Source organism: Oryctolagus cuniculus, chromosome 16, assembly GCF_964237555.1.
Source record: "Oryctolagus cuniculus chromosome 16, mOryCun1.1, whole genome shotgun sequence".
Taxonomy (NCBI): Eukaryota; Metazoa; Chordata; class Mammalia; order Lagomorpha; family Leporidae; genus Oryctolagus; species Oryctolagus cuniculus.
Genome location: NC_091447.1, coordinates 37704286 through 37721507, shown reverse-complemented (window position 1 = coordinate 37721507; position 17222 = coordinate 37704286). Strand labels below are relative to the sequence as shown.

The 17222-nt window shown below is 40.5% G+C and overlaps 1 long non-coding RNA gene across 1 annotated transcript in view; it reads right to left on the bottom strand.

The window, feature by feature from the left end:
- Nucleotides 1-9145: 9145 nt before the first annotated feature.
- LOC103349465 (uncharacterized) overlaps nucleotides 9146-17222 on the bottom strand; it is a 21206-nt gene continuing 13129 nt past the window's right edge. Inside the window, exon 3 of the long non-coding RNA XR_517644.4 lies at nucleotides 9146-9481. This is a non-coding gene — a long non-coding RNA (uncharacterized lncRNA). The remainder of the gene's footprint in view (nucleotides 9482-17222) is intronic.

Genomic DNA, 17222 nt, shown 5'->3' with positions numbered 1-17222 from the left:
AACGGATTGGCTGTGCCAATCCAGAGCCAGGAGCCAGGAGCCAGGAGCTTCTTCTGGGTCTCCCATGCAGGTGCAGGAGCCCAAGGACTTGGGCCATCTTCTACTGCTCTTCCAGGCCACAGCAGAGAGCTGGATCAGAAGTGGAGCAGCTGGGACCAGAACCGGTGCCCAAATGGGATGCCGGTACTTCAGGCCAGGGCGTTAACCTGCTGCACCACAGCGCCGGCCCCAAGCATTTATCCTATAAATATTGTTTTGTATGCATCTAATATTTAATAAAATAAGATTTCAAAGCTCCTTGGAGTTGAGGAGGTAAAAGAGGTTTTTCACAGCATTATTCCATGCCAGAAACAGCAAAGGTTCCATAAGAGACTAATTAGATAAGTAAAGGTAGAGCTATGCCGTATGCAGCCATGAAGGAGGGTGAGTTAAAGTGCATGTACTATTGTGAGGAGATACTCTTCATATAAGAGATGGAAGAAGGAAGTTACAGAGCAGTATAATATCTCATTCGTATAAGGAACACATAAAACACCCTTGTATAAAAATATAAAAAGTAGTAGACACACAGAAGTTTAAAAAGTGCTGGAGATCTGGATGTTGGGTGTTAGGATTATTCATGATTTATTATTGTTATAGCAAAAAACAAATCAGTTGAAGAATAACAAAGAATACCTAAGAAAATCAGAAAGAAGAATATGAAACATTTTATAAAATATGTTTATTATTTGAAGAAAATGATTTCACTTTTATTAGAGTTACAAAATAAAACTTGAAGATAAGTATATCAAGTTTCTGGCTAAGAAGACTAAATATAATAAGGTTAAATTCTTCCCAATTTAGTTTATAGGATTAAAACAATCTCAAGCACAATCCCAATAGAATTTTTTTTTGATTGATAAAAATGTTCTAAAGTTCATCTGGAGGGATCCATTGAACTGTGATAATAGAAATCTGAAAATTGAGAAACAAGAGGTCAGACTTGCCCTAATGCATATTTTTTTAAAAGATTTATTTATTTATTTATTTATTTAAAAGGCAGAGTTACAAAGAGTCAGAAACAGAGAGAGACAGAGAGAAGTCTTCCATCCAATGATTTACTTCCCAAATGGCTGCAACAGCTGGAGCTGAGCCGATCTGAAGCCAGGAGCCAGGAATTTCTTCTTGGTCTCCCATGAGGGTGCATGGGACTTGGGCCATCTTCTGCTGCTTTCCCAGGCCATAGTAGAGAGCTGGATTGGAAGTGGAGCAGCCAGGACTCGAACTGGTGCCCATATGAGATGCCGGCACTGCAGGTGGTAGCTTTACCCACTATGCCACAGCACTAGCCCTGCCCTAATGCATATTAAAATGGATGATGATGTGACAGCCATTCACCAATATGGTACAAACAGGAAGCTCTTAAACATTTAATAGAAAGTACTTAAGCATCTCTTTGTACTTTCAAACACTGTAGATGATGAAGTAATTGTAATAGAGAAGAACGATGAATCATGTAATAAATAACATTTGTATAATGACTAAAGAAAGGAATGGAGTTTGCACCTTCACCAATTCCAAAGTAAATTCTAAATAAGTTAAAGAAATAAACAAAATTAAAAGCGCTATAACTAGAAGATAACAGAAAATATCAAACAGACTCAGAATGGTGTTTGCTGCAGAACCAACTGATAGTCTTGATTACTAACCCTTTTTTTCTTCCCTTCACTTCCTTTGGCTTTCATAACATGCTTTTTAGTTTTTCTCCCATCACTTTGGGCTCTATTTCTCCAGTGCCTTTGCAGGATTATCCTCTTCTCAAAGTCATTATATGTGTGAGTTACTCAGGTCCCTTCTTTCTCCACACTCTCTCCCAAGGGATCCTCATTCCTACCTAGGGCTCCAATTACCATATCTACTCAGGTGACTCATAAATTTAAGCTGTAATACACGCAGCAATTAGGTGGCTTCCTCAAAATGAGAGATTTTTATTAAGAGATCATTGACAAAGGATTTAGGAAAAACAACAAAGGATAGTGGTATAATGTCTCAGGGAAGTATTATGGCTTAAGCCTAGAGGAGCAATAAGGTCCAAAGTTGCAGGGAGGGGAGGGGCGGGGAGAGAGAGAGAGTGAGAGAGAGAGAGAACATGAAATACATACTGAGCATTTATTCTCTTCCTTTATTCTTCTGCCACCACAACTAGAAGTGAGAAATCATGGGAGCCAGATGCTAGGATACATAGGATGTTGGTTCATTCCATACAGGTCAGTTTTTCTGGAGAGGCGTGGAGAGTGGCTGCTGATGGGCAAGCAGAAAACATCTCCCTAGCATTCACCTCCCACTTGGATTCTGCTTTTGGACATCCCAAGGCAATCAGACTCATCAGCCAAAAACTGAACTCCTGAGCTTCCCACTCCATATATATCCCTTTCAAAATTCAAACTAACAACAACAAAAAAACACAGTCCTCTTTCAATGTCACCTTTCTTTTTTTTTTTTAACAATACAAATTTATTCCCTTGGATTAAAAAATGATTCTCATCTATGTTTAAGGTATACTTATATTTTGATAAGCATAGATAGTGAAAATTCACTACAATCAAGCAAGTTAACCTTGCCTCAATTACCCAGTTTTTGTGTGGCAAGGATACCTAAAATCAACTGTTTTTAGCAGAAATCTTGAGAACAGAACAATATTATTTAATATAGCCATTATGTGGTATATTAGATCTTTCAGTGTTTTTTGTGTCATCAGATGATATCAGTGGCAGATCTGTTTAATGATAACCATGTAGGGATGGATTGCAGTGGTGAAAGAGGAGGTATAAATAGATCATTGAGGGAACCATTCTATCAATCAAGGCAGCAGTGGTGGCAGAATGGTCTAAAGTAGTATTGGTGAAGATGGAGAGAAGTGACTGAATTGAAATGGATAGATGGATTTAGGAAACAAAGTCAGTAGAACTCCAGACTAGATTAGATGTTAAGGGTAAAGGTAATGTGGCTTTCCAAGATGACACCTGCAGTGGTTTCCTGTAGCTTGTAGGAGGGAGCTATAACTGTAGCATGAACTTACTGGCCTCACCTCCATCTCCAGACCTCCTGATCATTCCAGCTTCATCTGTCAAGCCCCTCCTGTGTTTGCTCTTGAGCAAGACCTAAGGTTTAACTGTCTGTAATGCCCTTACTCAGCTACCTAACTCCAGTCGCCCTTCCTCAGGGAGGCCTCTCCTGATTTAGTTATAATTAGCTCTAATGCTCCTATTAAGGCCTGGTATTTTGTGCACCTTCCCTTCATATGACATTTCTACTAGCAGCTCCCAATCTTTGCATAGATTTTCAACTAGTGTCTGCCCTACCTGCGATTCCATGAGGGACTGTCTTCTTTGTCTCACAGCTATATTCTTAGTGCTTGGCACCTGGTAGTTTCTCTCTCTCTCTCTGTCTCTCTCTTTCCCCTCCTCCTTTTCCTCCTCTCCCTCAAACTCTCCCTCTCCCTCTTTCCCTGCCTCCCTCCTCCTATGAGTAAGAACAAAAGCAATGGAATATATCACAAAGAAAAATATTGTTTTTATTATATTACAATTATAAATAACAATAAAGAGAAAATAATAAACAAGTGATAAACTTAGAGAGGTACTTATAATGTAAACAGAAATACAATTATATCCTCAAAGGAGTTCTTGCCACATCAGTAGTCAAAAAACTGAAAACACCCAGTAGAAACTGGCAAAAATAAATCAAACAATAAAAACATTCCCTAGAATATGAAGGGTTATGTAACTTCTCACTGTAGAAATTGGAACCACAAATCCAATGGACCTAAACACTAAGGAAATGCATATTTTATAGGACCAAAAAGCCAGGCTGGCTTCCCTTAGGATCACAAGAGGACACCCAGCAGCAACTGGGGTGTGGCTGAGGGGTGAGGAGAGGCAACATGCTTGCTTTTCACACCCACTAGAGGAGTGGTGTCTCTTTGCTAGCAGTGAAACACAAGTACTTCTTCTCAGCCTTATGGACTCAGTTGAGGACCAATCTGGGTCAAATCTGCCAGAGAAATGCCATGTTCTGATTTTAAGCCATTCACTGGCAAAAGATATTTTGGTTTCCCATGTTTGGTTTGTATTAGACAGGACCCATTTCTGGAGCTAGCGTTAGGTCCAGAAGCCATGTTGTTGTTGAGAAGTCAAAGGCGATGCTCAGTATCATTGGCCAAAACCACATGGGAAAGATACAGCAAAATAAAGACAGTAGTGAGGCATCATTTTTCAACTCTCAAATTTAAAGCTTGCTTTTATAAAATCATACTAGTCACTGAAAATGGATTGCAAACTGATTTAATCTTTCTGGATGGCAACTTGGCAATATATGAAAATCTTGAAAACACTTATACCAAATTTTGGAAAGTGTACATGGAGAAATAGGAAGGAAACAGACAAGACTATTCATGTGGTTGTCACTGTGTGGTAAGCCTATAGGTGGTTTTTATTTTCTTTTCAATATTTTCCAAATTTTCTTTCACAAGCCCAATTATATTTATTTAAACACAAAGAATATAAAGTAACATGCTATTTCAAAACATAGAGAGCTTTTAGTCAGAAATATCCTCTAGAAACCCAAGTAATGAGAAAAGTAGTCTATGGATTCATTTGCTCTCTTAAGATAATGAAAACAAATATTTGTTTTCTTTTTTTGTTTCTTTTTTTTTAGTTTTTAACAGGTTCAATATAGATCACAGATACAATTCTAATAATATAATCAGTATCTTCTCCCTCTCTCCCCTTTACCCCTTCTCCCTTCTCCGTGTCCCCCTTCTCCCCTTCAATTTTCAGATAATGTATCTTTAATTTACATTGCATTCAAGGGCTTAATGCACCAGTAAATAAAAGTTCAACAAGTTAAAAGCAAAAAGACCCTAGTTTAGCAGAAATGTGGGCAAGGGCTATAAACAATAATCAAATAGAAAAACAACTATTTCATCTATATGCAGTCAATTTCAAAGTAATCAGAGATCATTAAAACTATGGTAGTATAACATTCTTAACCATTAGTTCGACAAAAATATAAAACAAAGTTTGGCAACAACTAGCAATACTAATACACAGAGGCATTTCTTTTTATTTCTTTTTTTTTAATTTTAGCTCCCACATATAAGGGAGAACATAACAGTGTTCATCTTTCTGTGTCCTGTTTATTTCATTCAATGTGATGTCCTCCAGTTACATCCATTTTGCTGCAAATGGTAAAATTTCACTCTTTGTAATAGTTGAATAATAATTCATTGTGTATATTTGCCACATTTTCTTCATCCATTCATCTGGTGATAGACACCTTGATTGATGCCATATTTTGGCTATTGTGGAAAGAAACTATTTAAATGAAAAGATCCTGAGTTACTGAAAGCTCAGCTTCTTGTGTTCTAGTTTAACACAGATTGAGCTGGAACGCAGGGGGAAAATGAAAAACATAAAATCCTGTGGTAATATATGTAGCTGCAACGGAGTATTTAGCATTTTATTGTGTGTTCTTTTAAATCAACCTAATTCAGCTCAACAGGCTCTTGCCTGCCACAGCAAGTAAAGGGTTGAGGCCGTAGATGACCAGACTGAGCCTGACTTAATGTCATGTTCATTGAGGAGAAGGGGTTGGGCAGGTTTTCAAAAAAAGTAAACATAGGAAAATATCTGAACTCAATTTTAAGACTGATCTGAACACCTAGCACAAAGCAGTATCTGTTACTGAACTGAGGTTTTTCAACAGATGTTTAAGCCAATGTGATTCAGTGATGATTTTTTTCTTCAGATTTAATTTCATAATTTCTCTGTTTATTCTCAGATCACTCCCTCAGTTTTCTTTCTGCCTTCACCATCACCTCTCTTAAGAACCTGGGCCGAGTCACTTAACTGTTGCTGAATCCTATCTTAAAACAGACCTCTGTCATGGATTTCCCCCTTTGGAGATTTCCTCTGAATTTTGAAGTGAAGGATCATTAAAGTCTCTTTTGGTTCTGTGAACTGAGGCTAGCACTTAGGCTAATGAGCAAGAATTATATTGCACATTGTATTCCTTTTAGAGGCCTAGAAATCTAACTTTCACCTAGATGGGATGGGAATATTTATGTCAGCAACAGATTCCACTCATCAGTCTGAGCAGTTCCAGCAGGCGGGCAGCTCGACCTGTGCCTGAATTGGCCATGAACAGACAAGTGAGGACAGCAGGGGCAGGAAATGGGGTTAGGTTGATTTCCATCTATTAGCTGCAGCTTAAACCAGCATGCTCTGCCTTCCATTGGCTACAGCTGCTGAGAGCAGTGGGCTGAGGGTTGACCTATATCTGTCAGCTGTAGGTCAAACCCTGAATTTGTTTGCAGCAAACTTCAGTCTTCCAGAACACCAAGTCTGACTTCTACCCCGCCACGCTCACTATTTTTATCAGGAACTGAGATACCCTCCACCTGCAAAGAGCTTACATCTGTGGGTTTCCCATTCTCTATTCTTTTGCTTTCTTTTTCGCTGATGTTCCCTCCTGCCACCCTCTTGCCATTTTTGTCCTCTGCTTCTGTGTCATCCTGTGGCTGAGAAGGGTTGGGATGGTCACAGCTGTGCTCCTTCGAGCAATCACGGTCACACCAGCCCTTCCCTGTATGCCCCAGTTTCCATCTGCCCGAACTGTGCCTGTTGCTTTCTGTTGCAGTTGTCCAAGTTGGCACAACCTTGTACCCACATGTGCCCTTCTAGGCCACCTTGGGTTTCAGAATGTGTCAGTTGCTAATTACAACTGCAGCTGCGGACAGAAACGCAGCATAAACACAATCAACATGTGGATCCTAAAGTTCTTACACAGTCTGTGTTTCTTGCTGGTTAAAAGACAATATAGTTATTTCTAATTTTTTTAAGAGATACATTTTAAGTACTTGCATATTTATTTTCTGGATTAGAGGACAAACTCCTTGAACTTTCATTTATACATGCTGCATCCAAATGCGACCATTTGTTTTAGGTCTCTGTCATTATATAGGTATTGTCTTGTGTCCCAGTTAGTATATGTGTGTATTTATTTACACTGGAATCATAATCTGAACTTACTGTATTCTGTTCTGCCTTCACACTCACATACCCATCCACTGTAGGCTCCTGTTTACAATGCAGAAACTGCTCTCCATTGCCTATTATCGTTTCTTCACCAAGACCTTGCAGTAACTGTAAAGAAGTCGAAATGATGAAAAGAATTTTCTAGCAGGTCCCCGTGCACACAAACCGCATCACAGTAATTTGAGATGGAAAAGACCTATTATGTCATCCCACTGATCCTCTGAGGGCCTGTGGTGGTTTTTCCCTCTCCAGTATACCGATCTACTTTTTCAGTGCCTTTTCCAATTGTAAATGGCGCAAGTGATGGGGCTGCCACCCCTCCCTGGGGATGGTGCTACAGTGTCTATAATAGATCTCTCCATTAGGGCATGTGGCTTGCTCAGCTGCCTAAATCATCGTTGTTTTGACTTTCATTTCCATCACTCCTCCTGCTGTCCCCTTGGACCACACGAAATAATTTCTCTCCCACCCTGCTATTTACACCCTTCAAGTACTTGTGGCCGATGAGCCAGTCTGCGTTAGTTAGTGCCGGGTGGGCATGCTGGGAGACTTGTCTCTTTCATCTTGCCTCTGAAGGCAGTCCCTTCAGACGTATAAATCATGTTTGTTGCTCTTCAATGACTGCCCATCAGTTTCTCAATAATTTGCCTCATTTCTTTGTCACTCACGCTGCTCAGGAAAACCCCCTTTGTTTGCCTGTGTCGCTGCACAATAAGAAGCTGATGGAAGTAGAATTTCTGCTTCCAGCAAACAGAGCAGACCCTTCAGCCCACAGCCAGGGTGATGGAGGCGTCTGGTCAGTTGTCTGGCTCTCTTACTTGGGGTGTGGAATTGCTGTGTTAACAAGCAGCTAGAGATGCATGAGGAGACAGGAACAGTTTATCTGTGTTCCATTGGCCAGTTGTTGTGGTGTTGTGTTCAGTTAATGCCCCGAGCTGTTTGAATCATATTTTGCTTCGCATTTTGATTCCCAGTTGGGAAAACTTCCCTGAACTTCCCAAGAGGATACCAGCCTCCTTCAGTCCATGAATGTTCCCATGATTACTGCTACAAAACCAGATGCTGTCAGCCACATCAGACGCCTTTGCTATGAGAGAGGCAGAATGTGCCTGTTACTTTGAATAGGAATGACCCTGCAGACCAGAAAATTCTGGTGACGGGGCTTGTAATGCTGGGGTCAGTGGTGTGTAGCCTCTCTCCTCTACAGTTAATGGCTACCCTGAGTGCTTAAGCACCCTCGAAAGCATCGCATTTAAAAGGTCTGGCCTGATGTGCTCCATATTCATACTTAAGCAATACTAATAATGCCAACCTGGGGCTTTGCAGAGTGTTTGCCTATAACTACATCATTCCGTTTCATAGTTTCAGCTGCCCCGTGAGGAAGGAATGATCATCTTTATTTACCAGGGAAGCTTAGAGAGGGTCTGCTGCTCAATTTCACAGACATCCAGTAGATTCTCCTTTTGAGTCGCCTGTCTCCTCCCTCTGAAATCATGGGGGGAAAATGCTGTCTGAGCAACATAGGAAGAGACACTGGTTGTACAGGTTCCTAAAGTCACTGGAATGTTGGCTGTGGCATGCTTTTCTATATTCTTAGTTGGCAAAAATAGAGTGACTGGACATAGCCAACAGTTTGATATGGGTTCTATTGTTTTTTTAGTATCATAATTATGTTATTATTTGATGAAAGAGTATATTAAAGTGTATAAGACATAGCCTGCTATCTCCTTCTAAACAGTAGTATAATATTATTAAGCATGGACTAAAAGGGAACTTATCTCTTCAAATACTAATGCAGACCCTAAGAGTTTCTGTTTTCCCTGCAAAGTTGATAAGATAATATACACCTAAGATAAAACAGAAAAGAGCTACATTTCAAAAAATGTTAATAGCATGATTTTGGGAAACAAAGAACCTGAAAAGTATCAACCGTTATGTATATGAATAATACATAAAACTGAACTACAATTTTCTACTCCATATGTGGAAAAGAAGGCAGAATATCCCACAATTGTGATTACAACAAAGCAAAAGAGGATATTTTGTCTATGACATCACTTATTTCCAAATAATGCTTATCAATATTTTTTATTTGGAACAAGTGTGGTTAGGGTTGAGGAAGGGTCTGTCCTAAGGGGGTTTCATGCTTTAAGGGATTGAGGTTACATCCAAATAAGAGACTCTTCAGCTCCAGCACTTTGAACACAATCCAGAACAGATTGTGCCTTCTTTGGCCTGGCTTGAGAAGGTAAATGCACGTGTGTAGTGTCAGCACTGAACTGTGCCGAAGCCCCCAGCTCTGTCAGTAGGGAGGGAAGAGCTGCTTCATCCATGTCAGTGTGGGGCCCCTGCTGGTTCATGTATGGCTGACTCCAACTTGGGCTTTCTAGCCAGACGGATCGTGCCTGTAACAACAGAAAGACACAATTAAGCAAATGCATCCTTGACAATTCCAGTGGTACTTCATAGTCCCCATGTAGTTTGTGAAAAAGAAGAAAATCTTCACTTTTTTAAATTGCTGCAAGAGTAATATGAGCAATTATTGCAAGAGCAATACAAGAGTACTTCAAAAAATTCATAGAAAAAGAAAAAAAGATATTAATTTTGTTGCAAAAAAATTGAAATCCATGCATAATCTTTTCATAGTATGCACTTGGCTGTGCAGAGCTTAGAAAAACAGATGGGGGAAATACAAACTCTGGTCTTCTTGACACACTCTTCTAAGCCTTCTCTACATATCTTTATATAAAATGTGGATATGTATTCATTTTTTAAAACAGTAACTTGCTAGTGTTAATCTTCTTTAGTACTGACGAACACTTTGTTCCTGTATGAAGTCCTCTGGGAAGAACTAATGCTGTTTTTGAATGATAGCCTGAGTGACCACAATGCTTCAGTCAAAAGTCTTAAAATTCACTTACTTCATATGAGTCTTATGAGGCTCCAGATTTTCTTTTAAGGTTTATTTTATTATTTGAAATGCAGAGTTAGAGAGAGAGAGAGAGAGAGAGATCTTCTATCTGCTGGTTCACTCCCCCAAATGGCTGCAATGACCAGGGCTGAACCAGACTGAAGCCAGGAGCCAGGAGCTTCTTCCAGGTCTGCCACATGGGTGCAGGGGCCCTAGGACTTGGAACATCCTCTGCTGCTTTCCCAGGTACATTAGCAGGGAGCTGGATTGGAAATGCAGTGTCTGGGACACAATTTGGCACCCATATGAGATACCTGCACTGCAGGGAACAGCTTTACCAGCTATGCCACAGCAACAGCCCCAGTTCCAAAATTTTTTTAGAGTACAAATATTTTAAAAGTACAGTGCAACTTTGAATAAACAGAACACCTAGAAACATACCTAGGCCGGCGCCGTGGCTCACTAGGCTAATCCTCCACCTGTGGTGCCAGCACACCGGGTTCTAGTCGCGGTCGGGGCGCCAGATTCTGTCCCGGTTGCTCCTCTTCCAGTCCAGCTCTCTGCTGTGGCCCAGGAGTGCAGTGGAGGATGGCCCAAGTCCTTGGGCCCTGCACCCGCATGGGAGACCAGGAGAAGCACCTGGCTCCTGGCTTCGGATCAGTGTGGTGCGCCAGCCGCAGTGGCCTTTGGGGGGTGAACCAATGGAAAAAGGAAGACCTTTTTCTCTCTCTCACTGTCCACTCTATCTGTCAGAAAAAAAAAAAAAAAAAAAAAGGAAAAAAAAAAAGAAACCTACCTAGTGTTCTGGACATTACTGGGGCTATAGTGTATGAGTGATCTCCAGCTCCATGTGAAGAGACTGGATCAGCTTTAGGATCTAAGGGAGGGAGGCAGGAGGGACCTGGCTGAGAATCAGGGCAATGATGACATCATTAGGCTGATCATCTGTACTCACGAACCTCCCAGTAGAGCCTGTCATCTTTGCTCCCCAGAACAGGCCTCATGAACATTTTCCAGCCTACTCATAACACACAAATAGTAAAACATCTGTGAGGTCCTCATGACTCTAGATAGCATTTTGATTTTTAACCTCTGTTGAATACACTTCATCAAGTACTTCAGCACTTGATGAAGTCCTTCATCAAATCTAAGACACCATCTTCATGTGCACCATTACTTTAAGTGGTGCTAAGAAAAAAAATCCCATCAATTAAACCATGACATGTCATTCATTTTCAGTTTGATCCACAACCCAGAGACATTAAAATGTGAAAAAAGTATCTTATAATAAATGAACTACAGCCTTTACTTAACAGCTACACATGGCGTAGAAGATACTCATATTTGGTCACGAACAGATTCTTAGCACCCACTACATTTTAATTTATGTACAGAGAGGTTCAAATTAGAATGGATATCTTCAATGTTTTATGTATTTTCGAACTGAAATAAAAGCAAAATGTTCACATTTTTTAAGATTTATTTGAAAGGCACAGTTAGAAATGCACACACAGAGAGAGAGAAACCTTCCACTGTTTCACTTCCCAAATGGCCAAGATGGCTGGAGTTGAACTTCATCCAGGTATCTCACTTGGGTGCAGAGGCCCAAGCACTTGGACCATCTTCCACTGCTTTCCTAGGTGCATTAGCAGGGAGCTGGATGGGAACTGGATCAGCCAGAACTTGAACTGGTGCCCATTTGGGATGCCAGCACCACGGGCAGAGGCTTTACCTGCTATGCCACAGCAGTGGCCCAGTGTTCGCATTTTGACATCTGTGTTTCCTCAGAGAATATTCCCTCTCTGGACTTTGTACTTGAGTCTCAGGGGAGCAGAAGCCATGCCCATGATCTTGAGTGTCTTCACCACCTTGTAATTTGTCGTCGGGGTCAACAAAGATCTCAGACCAGGCTTTTACCTCCACAAGCGCAACTGGTTCTGTCCTTTCACCTTCAGGCTACCTCTTAGTCCCTAGATTCAGGTTTGTTTTATTAATTAATTTATTTATTTATTTATTATTTGAAAGGAAGAGTCACAGAGGATGAGAGATAGAGAGAGAGAGAAAGAGACACGGAAGAAGCTCTGGGCTCTTGAATTCAGCCTAGCCTAGTCCCTGGCCCTTGGGCCACTGGGGAGTGAACTAGCAAATGGAAGATCTCTCTATCTCTCCTCCTCTCTCTGCAACTTTGCATTTCAAATAAATAAATAAATAAAGCATGTGGTGGCCTGAATAGCCAGGAGGATGATGGGCCATCCTCAGCAGGGGTCCTAGAGGGAATCACCTGAGGGCTTCTAAGGAGACCTCCTCTAAGGAGGCCAGAGAATGAGATACAGAGAGGCTGGGTGGCTATGTGAGCTGTGGCCCCAAACTGCATTTTTTAAATGACTGTACTTGGCAGAAGACATCCTTATTCTCCAGCTAACAAGAACTTTTGCCATCAGGTCCTCTAGATTTTTTGCCCTTCCAAATAAATGGTTCTGCTCTCAGTCAGAGTGGGAGACCAACGTCTAAATTTAAATCATGATGAGCCCACTCATTTTGGAACCACTTTCTTATCACTTATAATTGTAGCATCTCTCGCATACTTGCTGCCTAACTGAAGTCTTCATTCTTGATCTTGAAATGTGTTTTGAAGCCATGTTCTTTGAAATAGCTGGATTAATGGGTCCTTATCTAGAAATGTGGTTCCTACTAAAATGATTTTCCTTAAAAAAAATTAACCATTCCAATGTTACCAAACACGGATAATTAAAATACACTTAAATAGATGTGTGTATGTCTCCAAATGGATCTGATATTCTTTTTTTAAAGATTTATTTTATTAATTTGAATGACAGGATGATACAGAGAGAGGAATAAACAGAGAAAGAGATCTTCCATTTGCTGATTCACTCTTCAAATGGATATAACAGCTAGGGCCAGACTGAAACCAGGAGCCTAGAAATCCATCTGAGTCTCCCGCATGGGTGGCAGAGGCCCTAGTACCAAGGCCATCTTTCACTGCTTTCCCAGATGAATGAGCAGGGAGCTGGGTCAGAGGCAGAGTAACCAAGACTCAAACCAGTGCTCAGATATGGGATGCTGGGGTCTCAGTGTGCCACAACCCCAGCCCCTGGACATATTTTCAAAGAAGCATTGTAAATGTGATTTTTGTATTGTAGTAAAGGGCATATCTAAATTTGAAGTTGTTTGTAATCACAAATAAAAATAGAAAATAGAAAAGTTCTAACATTTTCTTCATATTTCAGTCATTTGAGTAATATAAACATAACAAAATGATTAAAGAAAAACCGAGTGATATTGTGGCTTCATTTCCTGTTTTCAGCATTCTTTAAAATCTTGATGGGCATGGAGAATGAGATGAACTATATAATTACACTGTGCCTAAGATTCCTTTGGACAGCACCTACCTTAATTGTAAGGCTGTTTTAAAACCTTGTGTGCCAGGTGGCTGATAGGAAGGCCTTAGATCAACAACCATCTTCTTCTATAGCGCTCTTCTGTTCTTTGGCTTATCAGCAAAAGCATAACCACCAAGTTAGCTGACATTTATTGAGTGTTTGCCATGTTCATGCACTGTACTAGGAGCTTTAGAAAGGTTATTGTATTTACAGCTTTAAGAACCCAGGAGTATGGTTAGTGTCTCCATTTTACACACACAGTTTCATGTGCTTAGCGTGTAGTTTCTGTGCATTCTGAGTAGATGGCTTTAGATAGGGACTGAAAAAACCCTAGTAGTTATGTATGATAATTTCAGCAATATAAGAAATTACTTGAAGAGCCAACTTTATTTCCAGTGTTGCATAGAGTGACAGTTTACTGCTATCATGGGCTCTGTGCTATTTAATAAATTAGACTATACATAATTACATCCATAATACATTGTTATTCCATTTCTAAATTTTAAAACCTTTTCAGAAATTTGTTTTTTTGTGTGTGTATGTACATATGTGTATGTGGTGTATAAACCATTCCCATTAATTCTCATTCCTCATTAATATGAGGAAAATTCACATAATGTTTCTAAAGATTTATTTATTTAAATGGCAGAGTGCAACAGAATGGTATCTTCGATCCACTGGTTCATTCCCTCAATGCCCACATCAGCCACAGGTAGGCCAAGCCAGGAGCCAAGAGCTCCATGTGGATCTCCCACAAGTGTGGGAATATTTGGGCTATTGTCCACTGCCTCTCAGGTACATAAGCAGGAAGTTGGATCAGAAGCATGGAGTATCCAGGACTCCATGTAGGCTACAGGTGTCCAAAGTAGTGGGTTAACCCACTGTGCCACAATGCTAGTCCCTCACATTATCTTTTAATTCCATTTTCCATGAACTTTTTGAAGCCCTCTTGTATTTGTAGAACATGTTCATTTTATAAAAATGTAGATAAGCCCAGAGATGAAAGTAATTCACCTATTATCCCAATACTCACAGGAAGCCAATGTGAATATTGAGGTATATATTCTGCCAGCTTTTTAAAAACATACATATGGATCTATATTTATAAGTTAGAAACATACTTCATAGTTAGGTTTTCTAGTATTTTTATTCATTTGACAGCATATCTTAAACATCTTATGTCATTAACATTTCTAACACATAATTCTAACAATAATAGAATTCCATTGTAAGGTCATACTCCAATTTATTATATTAATTCCTTACTGTTGGATATTTAAGCAAGTGGAGACAACTTTAAAAATTATAAACACCTAAAGCCTTATGTACCCTATAGCCCTCAGATCTTTGGTGATTAAAAAAAATGTGTGCCAAGTAAAGCCTGGGACTGTACTGTACTGACCTGAATTTTAATCTAAAATATAAGACTGAAGGTGTTCTTTGAGGAAGGTGGTCCATTTTTCTATTTCTAGACAGAACTGTATCTCTATCCTAGACACACAAGGAGACTTCAAAAAGTTTGCAGAAAACGTGTGTCATGAAAAAACCATGCATGGATTTCAAAATGCTTTGTCCCAAAATAAAATTATCTTTAAATTCCAATTTTCCAGGAACTTTTGGAAATACCCTCATTTTTTTCTAGAAACTACCCTTGAATTCAATGAGGAAAGAAGATCCCATAGCCTTGCGTAACATAGTATTGAATATTACAGTGATTTGTTGTGGTAGCAGAGGCTTTGGAGGGAAACAGAACTTATTATTGAATACCAGGTAAAGAGCTTTGACCTTTGATTTTTTTTTAACTTGATTCTACTACCCTCTGTCACCATCAGTTTCTGTATGTCTTGCAGGATTTCTATGAGGAGTCTGTGAAATAATGTACATAGTATATCTACCACAGTTTAAATTCTGAACATGCTTATTCCTTTTGTTTACCCTGTTCTTAATTTTGTAACATTACTTTGTATTCTTTCTACAGTGAAAAAAAAAAAAAAAAAAACCAGACACCAATACCTACTGCATTATATATACCTGAGGTTTATCACTAAACCCTCTTTGGGGCCCTGGCCTGAAGCACCAGCATCCCATATGGGTGCCGGTTCTGGTCCCGGCTGCTCCTCTTTCGATCCAGCTCTCTGCTGTGGCCTGGGAGAGCAGTGGAGGATGGCGCAAGTCTTTGGGCCCCTGCACCCACATGGGAGACTTGGAGGAAGCTCCAGGCTTTTGGCTTTGAATGAGTACAGCTCCAGTCATTGCGGCCAACTGGGGAGTGAACCGGTGAACGGAGGACCTTTCTTTCTCTGCCTCTCCTTTCTCTGTGTAACTCTCTGATTTTCAAGTAAATTAAATAAATCTTAAAAAAAAAAAAAAGAACCTCTTTGAACTGCTTCTCTAAACTGGAAGACAACTGCTGTCCTATGCTGTACTTCTTTCTTGATACTGATTTTACATTTTGCTTAGAAGAAGTTACTTCACTGTTTTATGTTGGTTTTATTAATTTGGATCAGGTTTTCAATGTCAAACCATTTGATTTTAATCCTATGGGCTTAGCTACACACGTACTTAAGTGTTTTTTAAGCTGCTTATTAAATCTGGAGGCAAATGTTTATGTGCACCTCCTCAAATCAATGAGAAACCTTGCACATCTAGGCAGTGGAGCCTAACAATGACATAGAAATAAAGACTCCCTCTTCTTAAAGCACCTTTCCTCCTCCTGCCCTCCCTGCCCTGCCTCCCTCCCTCCCCCTTCCCTCCCTCCCTCCCCCTCTCCCTCCTGTCCTCCCTCTTCCCTTCCCTCCTTCCCTCTTTTCTCCTTTCCAGTGGTAGAGAGGCAGAAACAGACTGACAGAGCTCTCATCTGGTGGTTCACCCCCAAAATACTCAGCACAGTCATGAGTGGGCGGGGTCTAAGCCAGGAGTTCAGTTGCGATCTCCTGCGTGTGTGGCGGGAATCCAGTTACTTGAGCCGTCACCATTGCCTCCCAGGGTCTGTATCAGCAAAAGCTGGAGTCAGGAGCCTGAGATGGGCATTGAACCCAGGCACTGCAATACAGGACACCGGGATCCTAACCAGAGTCTTAATTGCTAGGCTGCCTGCTCCTAAAACTGTTTTTCTTTAAATCTGAGTACAGTAGCACTGAAATTTTCTTCAGCTTTACAAGTTTGAATAGATTTTAGTATGTCATCTGCGTGGATTATGAGTTGGTAGGCTTTGGCTCTGAAAGCTGTAATTACCAATGTATGGAAGACATCTGTGAGGGTGAGTATATGGAGAAGATAAGCCAAAAGCAAGATATGAATTACCACACCCTGCCTTTCCATCAGGCACGCTGGGTGCATAAAGCACACGGGGACGTTAGACAGGCCCTTCTCTTACCAGGGTCAGCATTAGGTTGCCCTGAATGCAGGTCACCAATTCTCAGGCACTAACTGTACCTCTCTAACACACCTTATTGGCTCAGAGTCCTTTAATGGCTGAAGTGGAAAAGAACTGCAGGGCCCGAGGACAGAGTGGTCACATCCCTGACTCCTGCTATGTAGGCAATGTTTACAGTGATGGAAAAACACTGGGCTAGAAACCAGAAGACCTGTTTTCCACCTCTGAATCTCTCAAGTGCTCACTATAATCCCAACCAAAGTCGTGTCCTCTCTTTATGCATCTGTGAAATAGAGTATCGGAGGTTCTAAACTACTTTAAGGATTGTAAAGGTCATGGATATGAGTGTGCTTTGAAAGCGCTGTGAAGTTTTGTTATAAAACCCAGGAAATGGAAGGAGTAAACAAAACAAAACAAAAACCTGTGGAGCCACATCATTTCCTTGGGATTTTGAACAT